The sequence below is a fragment of the Bombus flavifrons genome, chromosome 6 (genome assembly GCF_040668555.2).
Source record: "Bombus flavifrons isolate JBK064 chromosome 6, iyBomFlav1_principal, whole genome shotgun sequence".
Classification (NCBI taxonomy): domain Eukaryota; kingdom Metazoa; phylum Arthropoda; class Insecta; order Hymenoptera; family Apidae; genus Bombus; species Bombus flavifrons.
The window spans coordinates 7,464,168-7,486,891 of NC_138447.1; the positions used below are offsets into that span (position 1 = coordinate 7,464,168).

At 40.7% G+C, this 22,724-nt stretch overlaps 1 protein-coding gene across 9 annotated transcripts in view; it reads left to right on the forward strand.

Moving 5' to 3' along the window:
* LOC138180954 (serine-rich adhesin for platelets) overlaps window positions 1–22,724 on the forward strand; it is a 58,386-nt gene that overhangs the window by 16,036 nt on the left and 19,626 nt on the right. The window contains exon 2 of one of the 9 annotated variants that reach the window (XM_069115332.1): window positions 20,720–21,119. The exons of the other annotated variants lie outside the window; for them this stretch is intronic. The gene's annotated coding sequence lies outside the window, so the exon portion shown is untranslated. The remainder of the gene's footprint in view (window positions 1–20,719; window positions 21,120–22,724) is intronic. 9 annotated transcript variants of the gene reach the window in all.

Below are 22,724 nucleotides of genomic sequence, written 5' to 3' on the forward strand. Positions count from 1 at the left end.
TAAATCTGTTCATTAGAATTTGAGATATCGTGCACGCCAACTCGAAAAAGGTAGTTTCGAGAAAAACGCGTTTAAAGTTTTGAGACAAGTTTACTCGGACAACGTCTACCGTCTACTGCCCATTTGTTCCGGTCGGACCGGAGCAGATGCCGCGTCACAAAAATGGCTGTAACTCATAAAATAATTGAAATTTTGAAAAATCCTTTTAAGGACATATTCTTGAATGTCTATACTTTGGAAATATGAAAAAAAAATTTTCGATTTTTTCAAATTTCTAGACCAGAATACCCCCTTAAGACGAAACACGTAGCGATGAATAAATACGTTGGACGATACTCTAGGAACTTGGAAAATTATCGAAGAATTGTGTGGAATTTTTTCAAACACAAAGACGTAGAAGCACCGCGTGGATTTAAATGACCCAGTATGCAAACGACCTCAGTGAAAATAAGATTGCAGACGGAGGGTTAAAGATTTAAATACCAGGGATAAAGAAAAACATGTACACAGAGTTTTATGCAAATTTTATTCCCGGTAATCGAACATCGAATATATTAGAGTTTAATTTAACCGTAAGTTAATTTTTATATGCTTTCAAAGTGTGACACGTTTCGAAAGAATGTTCAATGTGTAAGCTTACCGAGATTACTTCCTCCTGCGGATTATCTGTCTGAACATGCTATACGATTCTTCTCTTTTTGTCCTTTTTCGCACAACGTGTACGTCTCATCTAGCCTTTGTGGTTCAAAGAAACGGAAGACGGTGGAACAAACTGCTCATGGCGTTTCTCATTTGCTGGCCGGTTGTAACGGCGGTATTCGTCCACAAAGGACTAAGCAGTCTTTCAATAAATGCAATTTAAATATTGCTGTCTCGTTATTGCTCCAAACCCGTCAATTAGCGAGCACAACCGCGCGTCCACTGACACGGCAAACGGAATGAAAATGTGTCCATTAAACGATCGATACGGTATTTCTTAAACGCATCGCAAAACGTAGTTACATCTGCTCGTTCCACGTAATACGATTTCACGTCACCGACGTAATATGGGGCACAACACTGGCGTTCCGCGTCTTCGCGTTTCCTAAGCTCTTAAAAGGGAGAGACTGGACTTGTAAAAGGGACACGCGTAAGCTCATAGGGAGGGCAGGCGTAAGCTCGTAATCTCGATAGCGATCTAATCCCTAAACCGCAGCAGGCAAGAAGAAAGAGCGCTGACGACACGTAGCAAATATAAACGAGGAATCGTGCACACACGAACTCGACCTGATGTCTCTCACGTGCTGCCGTCTTCCGCGATTCTCGCGTGACCACAACGTGCCTCGATTCGCCATTGCACTTGAAAGATCGCGAAGTCACGATCGCGACTCGACTCAGTCGACCCACGGTACAAAAAAAGAAAACAAACAGAACACGATACTGGTTGAAACGAAAGGTGAAAAAAAAAGAAGCAAAAAAGAGAAACAGAAAAATATTATGGGGCGAATTTTAAAGCGAAAAGGCCAACGACGACGGATCTCGAGAAGCACGGTTCGACGAATTTGATGAAGCTCGTGTGTCAGAACGCGACCAGTCGTCGTTCGAACGTTGATAGCTGGAAAAATAACGGTCGGATGCGCGAGAAAGGTAATTAGAAGTTGTGGCTGGAGCGGTGTCGATCAAATCGATTCGATGATTTTTGTCCCGACGCGATAGAAAGCAACGCGGTGCATATGTTCGACAGTCGAGCACGATGACGCCATGTGTTTCCAGCTGGATTACGACCAGGGAGGGTTCGATAGACGCAGCGAATTCTAGGGGCGCTATGTAGGGTGCACGAAATGTTTTGGGTCTGTGGGCTTTCGTGCGTTGAGTCGGTCGAGGGTGGCCGACACACAGCCATTCGGCTACCTTCCTCGTTCGGAATCAACTTATGCCTAGCGATGGCTTCGACACGCCTCGAATCCCATTTAACGTTCAAACGAACCTTTCGCTCGTCTCGAATTTCCTACGAATTTGTATTCGTATACAGCTGTTCGCGCAAGCATTCGACGACACGACATACGTAAAATATTACGTTACGTAAAATATTTCCAAATTTCGTCAGTTGATAAGACAAGGATTACGTAGGTAAAATTTGAAGGCAATCAGAGAACGTATATGATACACGGTGTTGGACAAAATAATAATATTTGTATGTGTAATTTCTCGAAAAGGGCCTAGAATTTCTAAATGTAACAAATACAAAGTAAATGTCGCGGCAACGACGAATTGTTTTCTCCAACAATTTTCAATGATATTGGAATCTGCGGAGCGCGTGGGCCGTCAAATAACCGATACGTTTTCTCCTTTAAAAGATATTTCTACCACTTTAGCTGGCGCTTCATTATCACGCTGGGAAATTGCGTTCGAAACCAATTAATTTTGCCAAATGAAACATTTTTCCATTTTCCACAGTTTCAGAGCTATAGCCTGCCCCGATAGAAATACTCTGCATACAACGTAGCAGTAGCGGCATGAATGGTGGTTCCTGAATCACAATGTCTCACAGAGACGCATTGTATTCGAACAATATTGTACAACTAGAATAACAAGTAGAATAACGAGCAGCAGATTATCCTATTTTAGCTTGAAATATTCCTTACGAAAAGAAAAGGTCCGATTAAAAGGTCAATGCCTTTGGTTGCTCGTTTTGTTTGGCGGTCAGGTCCTTGGTCGTCCGACTGACAGCGAACCGGTGATAAACGGTTAAATTGCAGGTAGTCGAGTCAGAAGGAGAGAAGGGGATATTTTGTAGCGGGTTTCCGTGAAAGGTACGGGAATAAGCGTGGCTGCATCGAACGTCGAATGGTCGTATCGGTGAAGAATGAACAGTCAACAAGGAAATTGCGTGGATATGTCGCCGAGTGTTATAACGGTTCCCTGACTACGAAAAAGCAACGAGACGAGACGATACGCATGACTAACGTCTTGTCTACGTCTTAAGTATTCTAATTGCTATTTATTATATGCGAAAATGTTCATTTCACGAATGCTTTCGACGTGTTGAGACACACATTCTTAAAATGTACCGTAATTTATTCTTTCTCGATCTTGTTAGGAAATATCAAGTAAATATACAGGGTGGTTGGTAACTGGTGGTACAAGCCGAAAGGCGGTGATTCTACGCGAAAAAAGAAGTCGAAAATATAGAATAACAATTTCTTTTTTTTTTTAATTTTTCCATCGAGACAACGATCTACAGTGAGATCCGTTATAACGTACCGCACGCGTACCGAGCGAAAATTCAAAGTCGATTTTCTCGAAAACAAAGCCTCGAACGAAAAATTTTTATTCTATATTTTCGACTTCTTTTTTCGCCTAGAATCACCCCCTTTCCGCTTGTACCACCAGTTACCAACCACCCTGTATATATGTAGCTGCACATGAGCTAGAGGATAATTCGAATCATGTTGTTTTGCCTCAGAGTATTAATATCAGTGTATCAATAGGATACACATAATGTAATAATAAATAAATACCAGGTAAAACAATGTCGACCCGACCAGTATAAATAAACGAACGCGACCGTCAGAGTTTCAGTTATCAGTCAGTCGTGCGAATCAATTTGAGTTATCAACGAGTTATCAGCGATTATATTAACGATTATACACTGTCTTTAGCTAATCCGTTAGCGTCTTAACGACATTATCTGTATTTATTTATTATTTTAAAATATACTTGACAGTTTTCAACAACGAGTTATCTCGTTTTGTAAACAACAAACCATCTTCTACATACATACATACATATATATATATATATATATATATATATATATATAAATGCAATATTAGAAAAATTATGGACTCTGCAGGGCGTCGCATAAAACAGTGACTCTACATGGAAAAATAAATAGACGTATCTCACATTTGAAGAGTGTATGTAGATTTTCGTGTTTGATTGTATATACTACATTGAATCATTATAATTACAACTGAGAACATTAACGTTGTTTACACACTTGTTTCCTTTCGACGAGTAAAAGCTATATATATATATATATGTCCCTCACGGAAAACTGTGGCCGTCCATGTAAGTACACGGTGTGATGACAATGTTTTCGAACACACTGTGTATCGTGGTGGTGTTGTGAAAGTGGCGCAATACGTGCATTAGATAGTAGACAGATGTGTATTTGGTTGACGTGTGATCGAGACTAGGATAAAAACGGAACAAAGTTTAATTACACTTTAAGACGGATCGATATCGCGCGTGTTATTCTTTCGCTGCTACCTCGCTATCCCAACCGTATTAAATATTTCACTCCGTGGCACATTTTATCTTTGCTCGTAGCGCGAAACGCGTTCTCTGGCCGTTCTGGCGCACGTTTTACTTCCTCCCTGTTTTAACTCGTTTCGCTAAATTGCATGTGAAATTCGTTCGAGCGTTTCCCACCATCGGCCCTGTTTATCCTTCGAGTAAAGCCATTTACTCGACGTTCTTGCAATGCTGCCGCAACATTCATAGAAAACTCGAATCTACGAAATGGTGGCTCCTTCTGTCTGATTTTAGTATATTCCTTTATCCACGATTTCAACAGACTGTTCGTTGCGTTCGTTCGTTGTCAGAGGCGCACTAGTTCAATGTCCAACCTTGCAATCGAGTCGAGATCCGCGATTAATCACGAAACCAACTATTTCGTTGTTACTTATCGCGTCGGTAACATAGCGCTATACGAAAATGTTTCGATAAAACACGTATCTTCGGCGAAACGCCATGAATCATCTATTACAGTTTCACGCAGGTCTACCGTGTATTGTTAATATCGAAGCATTAATTTCTTTTTTTATGTAGCTTTTAACGTCGCATCAATCGCACCTATGTGGCTATTAGCAACGACGATGCGACCAGAGAGAGATTAACTAGTTAGATTTCGCTAAATGACGATATATTTTTTAAAAAACTCTTGAAACTTGATTTTTATCACAGAGATATTGGCTCGATACGATAGCCGCTCTGAGGCAAAGTTTTGCAAATAACATTTGTCGCGAATGTAATCGTAATTAGAACAATTTAAAGGGATATGCTTGACGATAATTTCACACGTCGCAGATTAGATTTTCAGATATGCATGTGCGAGTCTGACACAATAAATTCTAAGTCTGTTCGATACAACCTGATGTCAACGATCTTGATGGCGTTTCCGGTAAATAGGTCTTCGTTAAAAAAAAGCATTCTTCGTTGATGTCGACTGTATACGATGCTGTGGAATTTTTTCTACACGCGTCGTTCCGGCTCGGGTTTCCAGGGGTTTTGCTCTGGTAGTAAGCGAGGTGGACGATGGTAGAATTCATTTACATTCCATTGGAGAATTTTTAGCCGTACAACATATCGCTGTCGGTATCAAACAACCAATCTGAAGTAGCTTCGTTTGTACGTTGTGTACAGGTTCACGGATCAGAGTTTCGCAATGTTCTTTCTCCAGTTTCCTTTTGAGCCGATGTAATCTGTTTTTTATGCTCCTGTCTATCAATAGAGGGTATACAGTTTTGATCATGTCTGTTAATGCTTTGATATCAGCAGTGTATTCCTTGGCGATGGCAACTGGATTTTCTATACCAAACGTATTTTCTAGGAAACTCTGAAATTGGTTATAGCTCAATACGAAATTGTTCTCCGCTTTGTCGAACGCTGGTTTAGCTAGTTTCAGCGTGTCGTCGATTTTTCCTATTGTCCTGTTTAACGACTGACTGCGTTTAGGTTTCTTATTAGCGTCGTCGTTGATAAGTTTTCTACTTTTAGCGGTGATACGATGCTCGGTATTACATGCTTCGTCGTTAACATTTTTCACGGCGGACAGAGAAGATGTCCGAGATAATTCCGATAGGCATCTTTTGTAACTAGAATTCTTTAATCTCTCTTTGATACTTTTTAGAACTGTTTCTACGAGACTGTTTACGACAGTGTTCTTCGTACAAGTATCGTCGTCGTCGTTAATACAGTTATTTTTCGTGTCACTATCGATAACCTTGGTGGCTGAAGCATCGTCGTTCGATCGTATCGTATTACCGACGATAGTTTCTGTAGATTTGTCGTTGATATAGCATCGTTTGGTTACGTGGCCTTGCCTTTTGCAAAGAGAGCGACCAACTTTCTCGATAGATAAAAAAATGCGGTAGTGTATATCGTCGTGATAGATTACAAAGGATTCAGGAATTTTTGCCACGTCGCCTGCATCGATGTAAATTTGCCTTCTGAAGCTTAGAACATGACCGAATCCAGGCTCTCGAATAGCCGCTCTGAGGTAGCTGAGCTTCGACGTGGCTTTAATATCACTGTCCGCTAGGAATTTCTCGATGTACTCGTTAGGGATAGACGGTGATACGCCAGAAAAGATAATTCTTTTCGACGAAGAAATTAAAGGTCTTATTCCAACGATAGTTTCCTTGACAACGATCGTCGAGTGTTTGCAGAGAAGTTGAAGAGCGGATTGTCTACTGTCCAGATACACGCATACACGATCGTTCGATATACGAGAAACGAAACGAATAGCAGATTTGCTAGAAAGCTTCGCAATGGCACACGCGTAATCGGTTATAGATGTTCCTTCGATGCTATCGGCGATAATTGCTACTTCTTTGCTGGGGTAGACTCGATGCATGGTTGCAGAGGCGTAGGTTAACGCAGGTGTAGATATCGGCTGAGCGATCGTTTTGGTTTCGAACCTGCTGTACTCGGCGGACCTCGGGTAACTTCTTACGAATTAGAATCGTGTTTACGACGGTTGAGAACTTAACATGACGCAAACGTAAAACGAGCAGGAAAACAGAGATACCGACCGATAGATACGACGGCTGGTAACCAACTGAAATATTAATAATCGTCGTTGATATTTGTTGATATCGCTTCGACGAATATCGTAATTTGTTATGGAGGAAAATTCTTTCTATTCCAAAGTCCCTGACGATGTGTATTTACAGAGAGAAATTTCAGTTGTGCACGGAGGCCAATAATGTTTTGTCTATTTGCAAAGTTATTACACATCACGTGGCTGGCAACCTCAACGCCGACATCAATGTCAACGTCGCGGTTGATTTCTTGCTCGTGCAGCACGTGCGTATAATAACACGACCGCGATATCAACGAACCATGCATATCACACAGCGAAAAATGGTACGCGAGAAATGTTCCTAAACGAATACCAGATCAAAGTGCACGTGGTAGCGATACATGAAACGTGCACCGGGTTACGCTCAAGCTACGTGAGAATGGAATCTTCGGACTTAATTACCTGTTCGTCGATGTTGAAGCCTTTCCAAATAACGTTTCGCATCGGTAATATAAGCGCAGACAGAATTAGCAACAGTTAGTAGAGTTACTTGACACGTAAAATAACAATTCTCTATCTGGATTCCGTTTTTTCCAATTATCTTCGTGAAAATATATATTTGCATAAATATATCCGCTGCCTAATGATAACGCTGGCGTTGAATAACAGTCAGATACGAAAGTATACATCGACGTTAACGTTAGACGACAGATTACGCGGTTTAAGGGGGTATTCTGGTCTAGAGGCATGAATTTCGGGCGATTTTTGAAACTCTGTACAAGCGAAACAAAAAATATTTTTGCTATCCTTCTTTTTAGCATTTGTTTATTGATATTTCGAGATTACGTAAAAAATTCAATGAAAAAAACTCAATATTTAAAAAGTTATGAGCTGGCAAAGTGGGTGTTGCCAAAAAAATGGGGTGTCGTGGCGTGCATGATATCAACCCTTCTGGTCATCCGAAACAAAAAATGCGAACGGATTCTTAATTAGTATGGATGCCGTTATCGCCTGAACCTTGGAAAAGACAATATAACATTTTTTCACAAAATGACTGCCGTTTGAAAAAAATTTCTTATTTCGCACGTTTTTGTGACAATTCCGAACGTTTAAAAAATATTAATATTAAAGATTTTGAGCTGAGCGTGGTCCGGACGATAGAGGAGTATATAAGGAATATTCAGACCAAATTTAAAATAAATCTGTTCATTAGAACTTGAGATATCGTGCACGTCAACTCGAAAAAGGTAGTTTCGAGAAAAACGCGTTTAAAGTTTTGAGACAAGTTTACTCGGACAACGTCTACCGTCTATTATTCATTTGTTCCAGTCGGACCGGAGCAGATGCCGCGTCACAAAAGTGGCTGTAACTCATAAAATAATTGAAATTTTGAAAAATCCTTTTAAGGGCATATTCTTGAATGTCTAAACTTTGGAAATTTGAAAAATAAAAATTTTCGATTTTTTCAAATTTCTAGACCAGAATACCCCCTTAATGGAACTTAGAAGTCGATACGTGTATCGTAATCTGTCTCGATGTATTGTACTACGTATGTATGCGAATCCTTTAAGATCCAGTTTCGTCTAGGTAAAGCGACTTATTCCGCGAGATAACGAGCAGGTCTATACAAATTGGCGGAATTACGTAAATCAGCTCTCGCGATTCGCCCGATCTTAAATTAGAGGTCTTCCAAAGTAAACTACGCGAAACCTGTTCAAGTTCGTAAGATATCAAGCGCGAAACGTCGTTTATTTTCGTCGCTTAGTTTAATCATGATGAATAGGTTCGGAATTAGGCTACTTATATCGAACTATGAACATTTCCTTTAGAAATTTCAAAGCGTTGTACGAATAACCAACCAAATGCGTAATTCGAACTCGCTTCTCTCCAATTTTCTGCGAAATTTTATCCAACTAAAGACACAACACAAGTAGACAGTTTGTTTGTTTGTTTTTTTTTTTTTTTTATCAAGTTTACAAAGAAGAACTAAAGTAGCTTAAAAGACATGGTTCTCGCGTGGAAGAGGGACGTTAACGGTCAAGGTGTGAAGCTTATCTCGTTGAAGATTACGCGACCGATTGATTGGCTAAATGTGCGCAGGTCATCCAGGAATATACTTCCGTCGTTCACGTTTTTATAATAACCCTTGTTCCTAACATGCGGCTACTCGATCGCCCATAGATTCCCGCTCACAGATGCTGTACGATTAAAGGGGATGCACCCTGCCTTTTGATGGCCAACTTCGTCAAGTTGGAAACCCAACGAGTTCGCGATTAAGTTCCACGATGAAACAAAATCATCCCATTGGAACTGGAAAATAGAGCAATTTTATTATTTTTCATTGTCGTCTTCTTTCGAGCCATCGAATCTCTTCCTTGCACTATAAATGTACCACGGGTTTACCACGAATTACGTGCCACTATGTATTCTCAAATTAAATATCCTGTAGTTTCTATGTACATTATCGTACATACGTTGTCAGATTTATTTGGAATTTTACATTATTGTACATAGTCCTCGGTTATCGGCTTACGGCGGGCTTTCCGCTTTACATTTTCCGTTTAGGAATTTTACTAATATAACCGTGATACGATAGTCTCGTTACACTCGCGGAAGATACGTATAAGCAAAGAAAAGTACATATGTACACCGGATGATATCTTAAGCGTGGCCGATATATAGAAGCGTGATGCGACGTCGTCGATGAAATTGAAACCCGACAACAAACAGCAAAGGTTTCGAGAAGAGTATCAAGGAGGTGGAGAAACCAGTCTCGGTTACTCCGAGGAGTTAAGAGTTCTGCACCTTTGATTAAAGCGCGTCGTAATATCGCGTAAAGAGACGTATAGAAAGAACCGTAATTAACGTTAATAAAAATTGTCTACGCGGTGTTCGGGAAATTTCGAGAAGTTACGTAGATAATTACTCATTGAAAGTTTACTCTCGACACCGATTTCGACGATTTTTTAATACGTCGCAAAACTCGATTTCAAACGACTTTCACGAAAGTGTCGGACTCTCTTAGCTTCGCAGATATTCGGAAAAAATAAAAAAAATAAAAAAGTAAGAAGAAAAACACAAAACTGCAGAGCGTAAAGTTTTAAATAATTACCGTTTTGCACGACACACGAGTAACGTATTCAGAAAAATTGTACACGATAACCGTTGAAATATTTTTGCAAGCTATACTGTGTTAACTACATGTCTGAAATAACTTCCGACGTCAGTTCGAAGAATTAATTCGATAAGAGGAGTCAAAGTACTTGATAGTAGGTAGACGTGACGATAACCAAATGGAAGCGTGTTTAAGCCGGTCGAATAACATTTCGGATTTAGGTGTATGCAGTGTCGCTCGTCTTCAGGATTTATCCTTGTTCTTCGCTGTTGATGGTTCATTTGCATGATAAAACGGGGAACGATGTAACACTCGAGGACTTTATAAGCTAACGCAAGCTCGAATCGTCTCGATGCACCTCGATGATTGTAACTGTGGTTTAATTCTTCTTGCGGTATTTGCATATGCTCGTAATAATGTTTCTTTCCTGCCGTCTCGGCTCGTTGTTTCTTCACTGAGCGGCCAAGTAGTTTGCTCGTTCGAAAGGCCGAGGAGGCGAGATTAACGCGACTCGCGTTACCTCGACCTTCCGCTCCATCGAATCGATTCGTCTTCTATAATACGCGCGTTCCCTTCGTCCAATTCAACCGAGAATCCTGCAAGCAAAAAGGCTAATCGATTAACAATTTTTTGTTCTCTGAAACGTGGTTGATCGCCTCGATTTACAAACAAAATGGGTTCGATAAGGGAGCGTGCTAGTTTGCACCGGATAGAATTTAGGCGAGAACTTATGGCCAAAGAGATTAAGCGGTTTAAAAGTTCGTATTCGCTTAAACGTAGTTGATAATTATCGCAATTCGTAAACAAAAATTTGATACAGGGTTCGTCCTAGTTTCCCAGATCGAATATAAACGAGAATCTTAGAAGCAAAGAAATTAATTAGTTGGAAAGTTTTGTGCTCTTTTAAACGCCGTAATTATTCCAATTTGTAAAGAACATGGATTGAAGCGGGTTCTAGATTTTCTATAAACGAACATTCTATGAGCAAAATTTGATTGATTAATTAAATTCAGTCTGTTGAAACGTTGAAACGTTCGATACGGTAAATACACGCGTAACCCCACAACCAAACAGAGCAGCAGTTTTGGTAACGTGAAATTAATTATCGATTTGGCTATTGAACGAAGCCGGTCCAACTAATTATCGAATTTTTTTACTCCTTTATTATATCGTTCAAATTGATTGGATACACGGCCACTTGTTAGCGAGCCGAAACGAAGCCGAATCGAAATAAGATGTTCGAGTTTCTCTTAATTATTCTGCGGCAAGTTTTTTTTTGAGTGGTAGCACGACGCTGCACCATTGGTATCGCGGAGTTTCTCGGCCGGGATTCAAGTTTCTCGACGGAATGGAAATCTAATTCCACATCCCGCCTCTTCGCTTAAGGAAGACAGCAAAAGCACATCGACGCGGCTTCTTCGAGGAATTAGAAACGAAGTGACCGGCTCCATGGAACAACTATCGATCTCTTCTGCCGTTAAATTTTATATCTAAAAAGCGAGAAGAGAAGCGGGAATCCGGTGACCGATGAAACGACGTTCTCGAAATACGTTCTAACGCGAGGCAAGAAGAACAAAGGCCTCTCACGGGGACGTCTTCTTCGCGGGTCTCATGGGAGAAATTGAAATTTGCCCGCATTATATTCCTAGCTTGGAATTTAATTAAATCTCCTTTAAGCGACCACGAATCGTGTTTTACCGAAATGAAAACGTAATTTAGACTTTTGTCCATGTCGAAGAGGACGAACACCGAGATATTTTGTTCTTTCAAAGCTTTCGGCTTTCTCAACGATGGTTTTGTCTTTTCCTCGAGCGATACGAGATTTTTCGTTCTATCTGCTTGTCCGTATCTAAGCGTCCTATAAAAATATATTTTGTTTCACATTCTCGGTTCATTTTCGCGTGTAAAATAATCTCTTGTCGATCGTTCGCGCCTTAATCGAGTACACGAAAACGGTAGCAAGATTTCGATCGCGCTATCACGCGATCAAAAGTACTGGGAATTCTCTTGGAGCAATTGATCGTAAACAAACGATAAACCACGTGATTAGAAATAAAGAAAAGCTTGCGACCTTCGTGCCGCTATTCCAAATTGCTTGTAACATTATTGGCAAATTCAATCGGTAAAATGAATAACGCGATTTTAGCGTTGTAAATTGTTTGGTATAATTGGAGAATAATTTGACCGTCGCGCATCCGTTTTCAAAATACCGTTTGCCCCAATTAGCGGAATCTGCCAACGTGAAATTCATAAAATTCAACAGAAAACGTACGTCGCTCGGAGCAACGAAAATTTCATCGAAATTGCCACCGTTGATTCCACGTGACTGTCCTTCGCTTTTCAAAGGGACAACTATTGTCCGAGCTTTCTATGGTGTTTCTTGTCTACTATTCATCCGCTCCTGCCATTACGATATCTGTATATCCTGCCTCGGGTTTCGTTTTGTCTCCGAATATCCCCAATGCAAACGTTTTCCAACGTGATATTTAACGACACAATGTCTCCACTTTTAACCCCGCACGCATTTCGCCTCTCTCTTGTCTTTCTTTTTCTTTTTATTTCGTTGCTTAACGCTTTATACCGTTCCACGGCCTTTGTCGCTCAACGCGCTGCTTTTATTCACCGAGTATTCCCATCTCGAAGAAATGATTCACGCCGCAACTTGGGATACGCGGTGTTAGGATCATCTGTACTTGATTTTTAGTAAGTTTTCATCGATTTACACGAATTATTGAAAAGTGGAGCTGTAGCCGCTTCGGTCGAGTAGCTAAGAAAACCGATCGCTACTCGATTCTTAGAAAAAATATCCTTCGCGCTGGTAAGCTCGCGTATCTTAAAGAGATAATAACAAGCGCAAATAACGGTAAATTTTAAGGTAAATTTTCAAGAATAGTTCTTCTAACGTTATCGTTGTTACCTAGCTTGTAGTTTCCCAGTCGATTAGCGTATGCCTTGAACGACCTCAATTGCTCCTCACTATACTCTGACGTAAGATAAAAACGTAAGCGCGAACTGTGATTCGCTGGATTTCGAATTCAACATTTCGTTTTCAATAGAATCTACGGGACGTCCGTTGTCAAAAGTTCCGAGATAAAGCAGCTCTGTATTTTATTACGCTGTCGTTTATTCTAAGCCGTGGGCCCTTCGAGTTCGCCGACTACGAGTTTGGAATCCTTAGAAGCTGCGACACTCTCTTTTTCTTTTTTTTTTTTTTTTTTTTTCTCTCTCCAAGTTCTTACTCGATGGACATCAGGAGATTTCACGGAACTGTAAGGTTGATTCAAAAGTTAGGAAAAGGCAGGACGCCAAGTTCGGCGTACACTTTCAAACGAGGGAAGAAAAAACACAAGAGTAGGCGGTGCTGCGAGCTGTCGAATAACGCGTTTAGTCTCCACGAGCCTGGGAAGCTTATTCCCAACCGCAATCGCCTAATCTTGGATAAGTGGAAAGGAGAAGTACTCGTGGCACTTGGAGGTTAAACGCACACTTGGTTAGGATTTTTCGCGCGACTACCACAAACTTCTTTCTCGAAGTTTACCTTTTTCTCAGTCGGATTAACACCTTGATGACGCACGTGCGCGTGCAAAGTTGAAAACTGCGTTTTGTCACGGATGACTCAATGCTGATTCAAGTTTCTTCAGCTCTTTCGAGGCGGACTCTTCCTTTGAGAATGAACGCCATAGCACGCGCTATGACTCACTTAAGTTTATGATCAAAGTATACATTTTAATTAGGTCTAATTTTTCAAACGGAATACGTAGCTCCGTTACTAACGAGATTCTATATGGCAAAATAAATCTCGGTAGTGTCAGGAAAATTAGAATAATCTAATTCTCTTTCTGTAATAATTCTTTTGAGTTGTATCGTACCAGTACATTAGTCTCGTAACAGTTACGATTCAATGTTTCGTTGCTTTTCGTATTAGCTTCTTGCGATCCTATGTCAAACCGAATTCGAGACTTCGTTTCGTTCGACTCTCCTCATTTTTTACTCGTAAAAGACAGGTTTCGTTGGCGTTACGCGTTAACCGGTTTAACTGAGTTCGTCGTGTATACACGTCGATCGAAAACTTTATTTCGATGTGCTTGACGCGTATACTCGGCGTGTGAAATAAAAAATTGTCATTTACTATAGAAGCTGAACATTTCAGTAAAAAGTAATATGCATGGCATTTATTTATGGTACGTTCCTTTTATACTTGCAGTAAATCTATTATGTGTTTAAAAAAAAAAAAGTTTGATTATTTGATTATTCTCTTTGGTATATCGGTCGTGCTTCGTACAACGTATTGCTTTTTCTGAATTGAATCGATCATTTTCCCCAATGTATCCCCATTTTACCGCGTATATTGCCTATTCCCCGAATTGTTTCCCGTACTTTACTGCGTATTGTTTCCACGTTTCGTCTACTTCACTGTATTATTTTCTGGCAATTTAAAAATTTTTAATAACAATACCTGCTTCAGCGAAGAATCGTTAATTTTTTATTCAATAAAAATGTAATTCTTCCTCTTTTTGCTTTGCTTTTTTCGTAAAATTTATAATTACCATCATTTGCCCTGCGTTCCACTTGTATACTCGTCGTTGCTTGATTTCAATTACGCACCCCGTAAAACACTTTTCAAACTAAACTTCCCAGTTAACAGGATAAAAATATTCGTAGAACTAACGCGCCCGCTGCGATATTTTTCATCTAAGGGCTGTATTTAGACACTTGTGTCTAACTTGTTTTTTGTTTTTCTCTCGTTGTTCGATTCACAAGGTAAACAAAAACCGTGTTTCACTGTAATGTCTCGGAAAGATTAAAGGTTCCGGCTGTAGCTTAGCGACAGAGTCGCACGTAACGGGACGCAGCGTGTTTGAATTCTGTGAAAAATGGGTTAACGTAGCCGCGGGCGTTAGAGGTTCGCTTGAAAGAAGACTCGGCGTAAAGCGAGAACGTTTGGTCCGCTGGCAAAGCTTCTTCGTTTTACACGATATCGCGCATTAGTTCGGCCGTGAAAAAGTAGTATCGTCCATTGCATATCGCGTGCGGCACGTGAGACGTCACAGCGGTTGACCGGCTAACATCCGAGAACTTAGATTTCTGCGAACATTCGCAACTTCTTTCCATCTTCTACGAATTGTCCAACAAAGTTGGTGTCGCGTTACGTCCATGTGCTTCGCAATTTTTTGTCCTGCGAACGTTTCGTGAACACGATAAAAAGTGGCTAAAATGTCTTTACTTACACAAAGTGAGCTGAAAAGAAAATTTTGATCTTGAAGATCAGCCACGTTCTTCCGGATGTCTGCTGGAAATCGAGCAATATTTTCACGCGAATCAAATAGAAAGCGAAGAAATTTACATAATCACGGCGTAATTTCTCTGCTAAAATAACAGGGAAATAGTGGAAAAGGACGTATGATAACATCGTTTCTTCGTAGATCCAATCCAACCACAAGTATCGAAGCACCTGTTCGTTAAAAAAAGTCCAACAAATTTTACTTTAGCCGATATCGTACGTTATAAGGCGCGTAAGATACGCGTGAAATAAGAAATAAATAGAAAATAAATGTAGTAAAACGCGTTCGATTTGAGTGTCCCAGGACACGTGTCCTGATACTTACGATCGGCAGTGTACGTTTCCTTCGATCGCAATCTTCTACGCAATCGCATTCTCAAACTGTCACGAAGAAAACACAAAGGAAACCCGTTCTTGGCAAATTGCGGTTATCGACGAATACCAGGAGCAAAAAACTCGTTAATGAAAATTAAAGTAATCGCACGGCTGATTCTATATCGATGCATCACCTGTTACGTGGCAACAGGTGGTCTTTTGTCGAAATGAAAAAAAAAGGGTACAGTTTTTTAACGCTTTTTCATTCGGTCGTGAAACGCAGCCCACGAAATTTAGGACGCTCCTTTCTGCCTTCGAAATTTTCACGACTGTCATTCGTCACAATTCCAGTTCGTTGGATTTGTTCGAACGTCTGGACGCTCGGGTTTCTAGAAAATTGTCCTTCGGAAAGGAGCTTATACGCGAGTTTCGAACGAACGTGAGACGATTGTGGGAAAATCTGGCATTTGTATATCTTCCCTTTTGATCTGCTCGTCGCAAGCTACACAATGTATATCTTCTTGCGTAACACGATTTTCGTAGATTTCGAGGCGACCTTGCGGACGCGTATCGAGATCTGCCTCGCGCAGAAATTCTCCAGTCAAACGACACGCAACATCCAGTAACGGGACAAAAGCACAGAAGCGATTCGACTGAATTTTACTTAACGAGACGTGTAACATCCATTGTTTTCTGTAGATTATCGCCTCGATTACCTTCGTATCATTTTCGTGGCAAGAGGCTGATTTCGATTTACAAAAGCGTTGTACGTACCGTTCGACTTCAAACGATCTGCTTATGCCTCTTTCACTTAAAATAACTTTATAGCAAAAAGCGGTAATAGTCTAGTGATGCCATGTATTTATATCTCCTTCTTTTCTCTCTCTCTCTCTTTTTTTACGTTCAATGCGGCACACAAAATCGAAGGGAGAGCCTGGTGTCTGAAGTCGATTTTTTTCATAACGCGCGTCCATTTATCCAGCCGCCAGCAGCAAAAAGTAGGAAATCCCGATGACGAGTTTCACGTGTTTCACGCTGACTGTGTTCAATTTATGTAACATAATTGTCGAAACACAGATTTCGCCGTGTTTCGCATGCAACTACTAAAACTCGTTTACACGAGTTTAGTGTTTCATAAATATGGAACATCGTCTTTAGAAAATGATGCTATCGCGAATTGATTTTCTTCGTTCGGAACTATCGTTCTTAGTACGATCAAGACACTGAAATTACACTGCCACAAATCCGCTAGAAAGAATAGAAACGATATCAACTGGCAATCGCGTCGAAGATTCGTATCTAACTCGTTACGTCGTTTTTTCCTACGAGTCGTTTCGAAACGCGAGGAGAATTTTCGATCTACGAAAAGTTGTTTGACGAGTCGGCAGATCCGCGGCGATATAATGACCACGTTTTATGAGAATAACGTGCCGGCCAATAGCCAGCCGTGCTACAGAAATACGTCTATTTGCGTGCTTGGTCACGCGAGAATTTGCGCGCTACGCAAAATGCAAAACGGCGCCTAACTGCGTCGCGAACGCTGCCGGCCGAATTTGAGCCGAGACAGAGCCCCGAATCACTGGTACTTTGCGTGGAATCGTCTGGACGACAGTCAAGTAGCGTATCGTTAATTTCCCCGTGGAGAAGCAACGAATTTCAAAGGCATTTTCCTTCGGAAGATGCCATTAAGTACAGTTGCCATGCAAATGACAAGGCGTTTTCCTTTTTCTTCCTTACCTTGTCTCTCTTTTACTTCACGACGACGTAGGAAAATGAATTCCGCTAAATAGAAAGGACGGCTGAGCGGAAGTTATTGCTTACCCGGAACGTGCAACGATTTAAGTAAGCCGTCTACGATATCGGAAATGAAATCAGCCGGTCAGTCGGTTGACGTTGTAGACGTTTCAAGCATAATGAAAATTCTATTTTGCCTGTTAACGCGCATTGATATTTGGACGCTTCGAGATCCTTGCGAATATATAAAATGTACACTTGTTCACGGCAGTACTCGTACGCCTACCATAGCAAGGTTTTATGAATATATTACGCGTATTACGTGGAACTTTTTAAAATTTTATTGTTGAGACCAATCTCGCAATATATAGAGAGGTTACGAGACATTTACTGCGAATATACGTATATCTAGTAAAAAAAAAGAAAAAAAGAATAGTATATAGGACGAATAGTCGTCATGAACATTACCTAGATATCGAGACTTATTAAATCTAATTGATAATTGTGGATAATTGTGAATAATAGTGAGATTCTAGCCGCATTTGCAAAAAGTTTATAAAAAGTGCACATAGTATCAACCGTGTATTACGCATAAACATAGAACTCGAGCGACGCAGAATAGACATATTGCCTGTTCCAAATGAAACGTTGCAAAGCAATTCGACGTAGATTACATGGAAAAGCAAGGAACGAAATTAACAGTAGATAACGTTGATCTACCACGACGTTGAAAATATAGGAAAGATATCAATCTTTTGATCGAATTGCAGCAGGTGCCTAAAGACATACTTCAGCACGCTAACGTATATCGAAGTTTCGCTGTATCTCAGCTTGGCAAAATTGGACAGGTTTTCGAGTTGTAGTTAACACGAGCGTGGAACAAAGTTGCGTACGGAAGAAAGCGACGAGCAGAGGGTAGCTCGCGATCCACGCAAACCCAGAGAGGGATGATTTGCGTGCTCGGTCACGTGAGAAGTAACGCGTAGCACGAAATAAAGCTCTGTACAATGTAGACGCGGTAGAATCGCGCAATCGATAGATAACTCGTAGTCTGGGCTGGGCTCTAGTTTGGTCGGGAGACGTTGAAGGCAGAATAATAGCTATTCGTCACGAAGCGGTGCAAGCCTCCGAGAGAAACGGCAGCTCGGATTAATCTTATGCAAAACATCGGAAAGAGAGAATCTATCGAATCGTGCAATTTCCACCGCGTTTTCCTTTTTTCCCATTTTTGTCCTGTGGCTTCGTTACCGTTTATCTGACCACCGAGTCGATCGTCGCGAGTTACGGATTTCACCGATCCATTGATTCTAAAGCTTGGAGATCCTGTATCCAGCTCGAACCCGCGTTATTTCGCTCAATTTTTTACAATTCTCCACTTGCGAGATACGTTGCGCCGTGTTACGCATCGACGCGTTACCACGTTGACTGCCAAGCGTGTTTTCAATGAAATCCTTCAGGGATTTGTGGTATAGATTATTCTGACCAAATGATTTCTTATGCCACTGTAGAGGATGGTTGGTCGTGAGGTTTAAATGACGAGATAACTCCCTGTTGAAATCATCAAATGTATTTAAAAATATTTAATAAATTCGCTAAATAATAGGTTTAGTAGATTCGCTAAAGATTGTGTATAGATCGCTAATTAGATCGCTCGAAACTGAGACTGATAAACTGGTCACCTTACGATCGCGTTTATTTATTTACTGGTCACAAGGGAGTATCGGAAAATTTAAATTCCTCTTTATTTGACAGAGTTTATTTATTATTACGTTACGTATGTCCTAACGATGTTGATACTCCGAGGCAAAACAACATGATTCGAATTGTCATCTAGCTCATGTGCAGCTACATCACCACAATTAGAAAAGGAATCAAATAGTATCGAAAACTTGGCATTCAACTCCTTCTGAGAATTTTTGATGTAAACGCTTTGACGGTTTACAAAATTGCAACAAGGAAGGATGTAACTATTAGAAGATTTAGAGAATTATTAGCTGCAAAATTATTAGGGTTGTCTGAAAATACAAAAAATCCTTGTCTTCGACGGAGTCAGCATAATATCATCGTTCGGAAAGATGGTTCCGGAAGAAGCATTAGACGCGCATGTAAACTATGTTATGCGGATAAAAGACGTCGAACGGACCGACCAAACACACGAGGGAATTTAAAGAAAACAACAACTTATTGTCCAAATTGTCCCGACCTACCTCAGCTTTGTATAGAATGCTTCAAAGTTTTACGTTCTAAATAATTTTCTTAATAAAGCATCTTCGTATTACTTTTATAACTTTCTGTGGAATATCTTTTCAAACACCTACGATGATCCTTCGCAAGTAGTCGAATAAGCGTCACCCGAATACGGGTGACACGGCCCGACCAGAAACTTTTCTGTCACTGGAATATGGGTGACGCGACAATCAACGTGTTAGGAACACGGCAACTAAGTGATTGCGGATTTTGTCATTAGGTGGTACTGACAAAATCCGCAGTCACTTAGTTGCCAAATCAATAGACACGATATCGGCTACAGAGACGTACAGATGCATTGAAATTTTAAACAGCTTGTTGTGGAAATAGGCGGAACTCGATTTGTCTAAAAACTGGACCCTCTGACGTAGTAGCGTTATTCTTGACCTGCCGACTTCATTTCTGTCGGGATTTTAAGCTCTCGATGTATAATAAAACCGAGCAATACGAATGACGATTGTTATCCCTTCGTTTTCTTCTTCTTCTGCCTCTTTCAAATTGACAATTTAGACAAGCTTTCCTTCGTCGGAACGTCGTTTGATTGGCCCCGAATCGATAGGATATTGGTAAATATTTTTCTCCTTTTGGAAGACGAAATGTTTTACGACTGTTGCAATACGAAATTGCGAAGGTAGGAAAAAGGAGCTGTTATATGTACTTTTCGAATAAAAGACCAACTTTCCGAGCGAGAGAATCGATCTCGTTCGGCTGGTATCGAGATTTCGTCCCCGTAGACGTCCTTTACGTTCCACGAGCGACACAAAACACATCGTACACACGGTGAGTACGACATTGCGTCATTTCGTTTCCTTCGGAGAGGAAAAACGACATATAATTTTATATGATCGCATTTATACCACGAATTGTTTCCCGCTGAGATACTAGGCAGTAGCACGAACAGCTTAATCATAGTTTCTTCGTTGGTTCGATGCATATTCAATTACCTGAGTCATCGAACTGTTTTTGCAGAGCCGCGTGTCGTATACTCCACATTTTGCAACACATATTTTTCATCATCGCTAGATTTGCCGACAAAAATTAATCGTTGTGTATACGATAGCGTGCGAGCATAGAGGCAGGGAAGCTTCTTTTACATCAGGTTCAACGTACTTTACTCATTAAACTGTAATCCATACGAATCAACAGGATCCGTAATTGTAGCGCGAAATAAAAATTCCAATGTCATTCTATATCTGTAAGTAAATTCAAGAAGAAATGTATTTCTTGAATCTTACAGACATATAAGAGAAACGAAACTCTTCGATTAGTTGAATTTACGAACGAGCATTTTCCCTTGTACACATCCGTCGCTGTATGTACACGCAATAAATAAATATTTATGTTGCTCGTCGCCCGCCACCGGAGAACAAAGGAGGCAAGAGGGAAATAGTGAATATAGAAGGGGTGAGAGGAAAACAGAGTGTACGAAGAGAAAGGGAAAGGAACAGGAAGGACGGGATAAAGGTAAAAGCGTGGGCGGAAGCGTAGAAGGTGGAAAGGAAGGAAGCAGAAACAGAGGGGAAGGGAAAGGGGACGAGAAGGACGGAAAACAAACGACGAGAGGGTGGGAAAGCGGGAGGCGAAAGAGAAGAGGACGAACTAAAGAAGAAAGGAAATAAAGGGACGAGAAACGAAAGGTGGGGAAGGAAGGGAAGCCCCATTATCTACTACGCGTGGCTGGAAAGTTGGCTAGCAGGATGACACGCGGGGCTAAGAGACGTATTTTGCTGGCTCTTCGTTCGACTTGTAAATGTGAACATTTCGCCCTCTAACGAAAATATGTGTGCCTTATTTTTGAGACTGTGTCAGGAAAGCTGCTACTATTACGCTATAAAACGATCCGGCCTGAAATCCTAGCCAACTTTCCAGCCACGAATGGTATACGTGCGTACGTACTTGTTGGAAACGATGTATGGTTGTTCTCGATATTATACTTGGCTTATAGATAAGGCAGGGAAATGTTTCGAGATCGATGGAAAATCCATAGATTGATTCTAACAATAATATTTAATCGATGAACGCTTGGACGAATCGTGCAATTTGATTTGAACATTGCAATAGCGCTGGTCGTTAAACAAACTATTTCAACTTCGTGCGATACATATACGTATCGATTCTGTAAGAAAATAAGACGCAGTTACTTTCGATCGTTAGTTTGCTATTAATTCGTACGCGTTGATTCGCGTACTTATCGTTGGTAAGCTTTAAGTATCGGTTAATACGAAGCGAACTAGCGCTCACGTACTCATTGCGTATGCGTCACGTCGTACATCTGAGAAAAAGTCTCGATGGGACGATGTTTGGAAATTCACGAGGTAGCCAAAGTCGAGATAAAATTCATGAATTCTGATCTTCGGCTCGATACATCGACGTACGAGCGACAGTGCTAGAGGAGCGCCGTAAAAAAAATGTTACGGCTTCGACCGACAACTTGACGATATTCTGTGGAACGGCGATATCCATTTCGCTAGTGTTGGCAAAAATAACGATGGGAAAGGAATTTTTCGCTTTCCAAAGTGGCCGAGAACCGGCTGTCAGCGTAGACGACGGAATACGATGAAAAAGAATCGCGATAACAAAGAGGCGCGGGTCAATCTGCATGCCCGGGGGAACAGTTTTCGTCGGTGGGAAGCAATTAGAAAAGTCCTCGAATAAATCCGAGCTTTTAAAACGCATCTCGTGCGCGGTCGTGTTTTCTCGTCGTGAAAAAAAAAACGGTGGAAATGGCTGGATGGGGCCAAAGAGACTATCTCAGGCAATCGGACAGCTTGGACTTTAGTATCGGAAGTCAACGAACAGAAAGAAACGCGCCTCGTTGTGTTTAACCCTCTTTAGACTCGAACTCTCGAAATATACTATCGTTGCGTATACCGTCGCTCTAATTGCATGTCATTTCAACTGGAAAGGAATTTGCAAGCTTAAAACTTTAAAACCCACGATATTTCGTAATGAATACATTTTGCCGATACGTTTTTATCAACTTGGAAGCTATCAAGAAACAGTTTGTCAAGCAGTAAACTGCTCTGTTTTGATGATCCATCCTCGCTCATATATTTGAAAATTCACTCTCTATAAAACAAGAAGAAAATAGATGCGATTTATTGTATTCTTTCTGAAATAATATCGATATCGATACCAAGTACCGCAAATCGGATGCTTTTCGCTATATTTGTCTTCCTATGGTTCCTTTCGTAAATTTGTTATTTCGTTCGAATCGGTTCAGGTAAATGTGACGAGTAGGT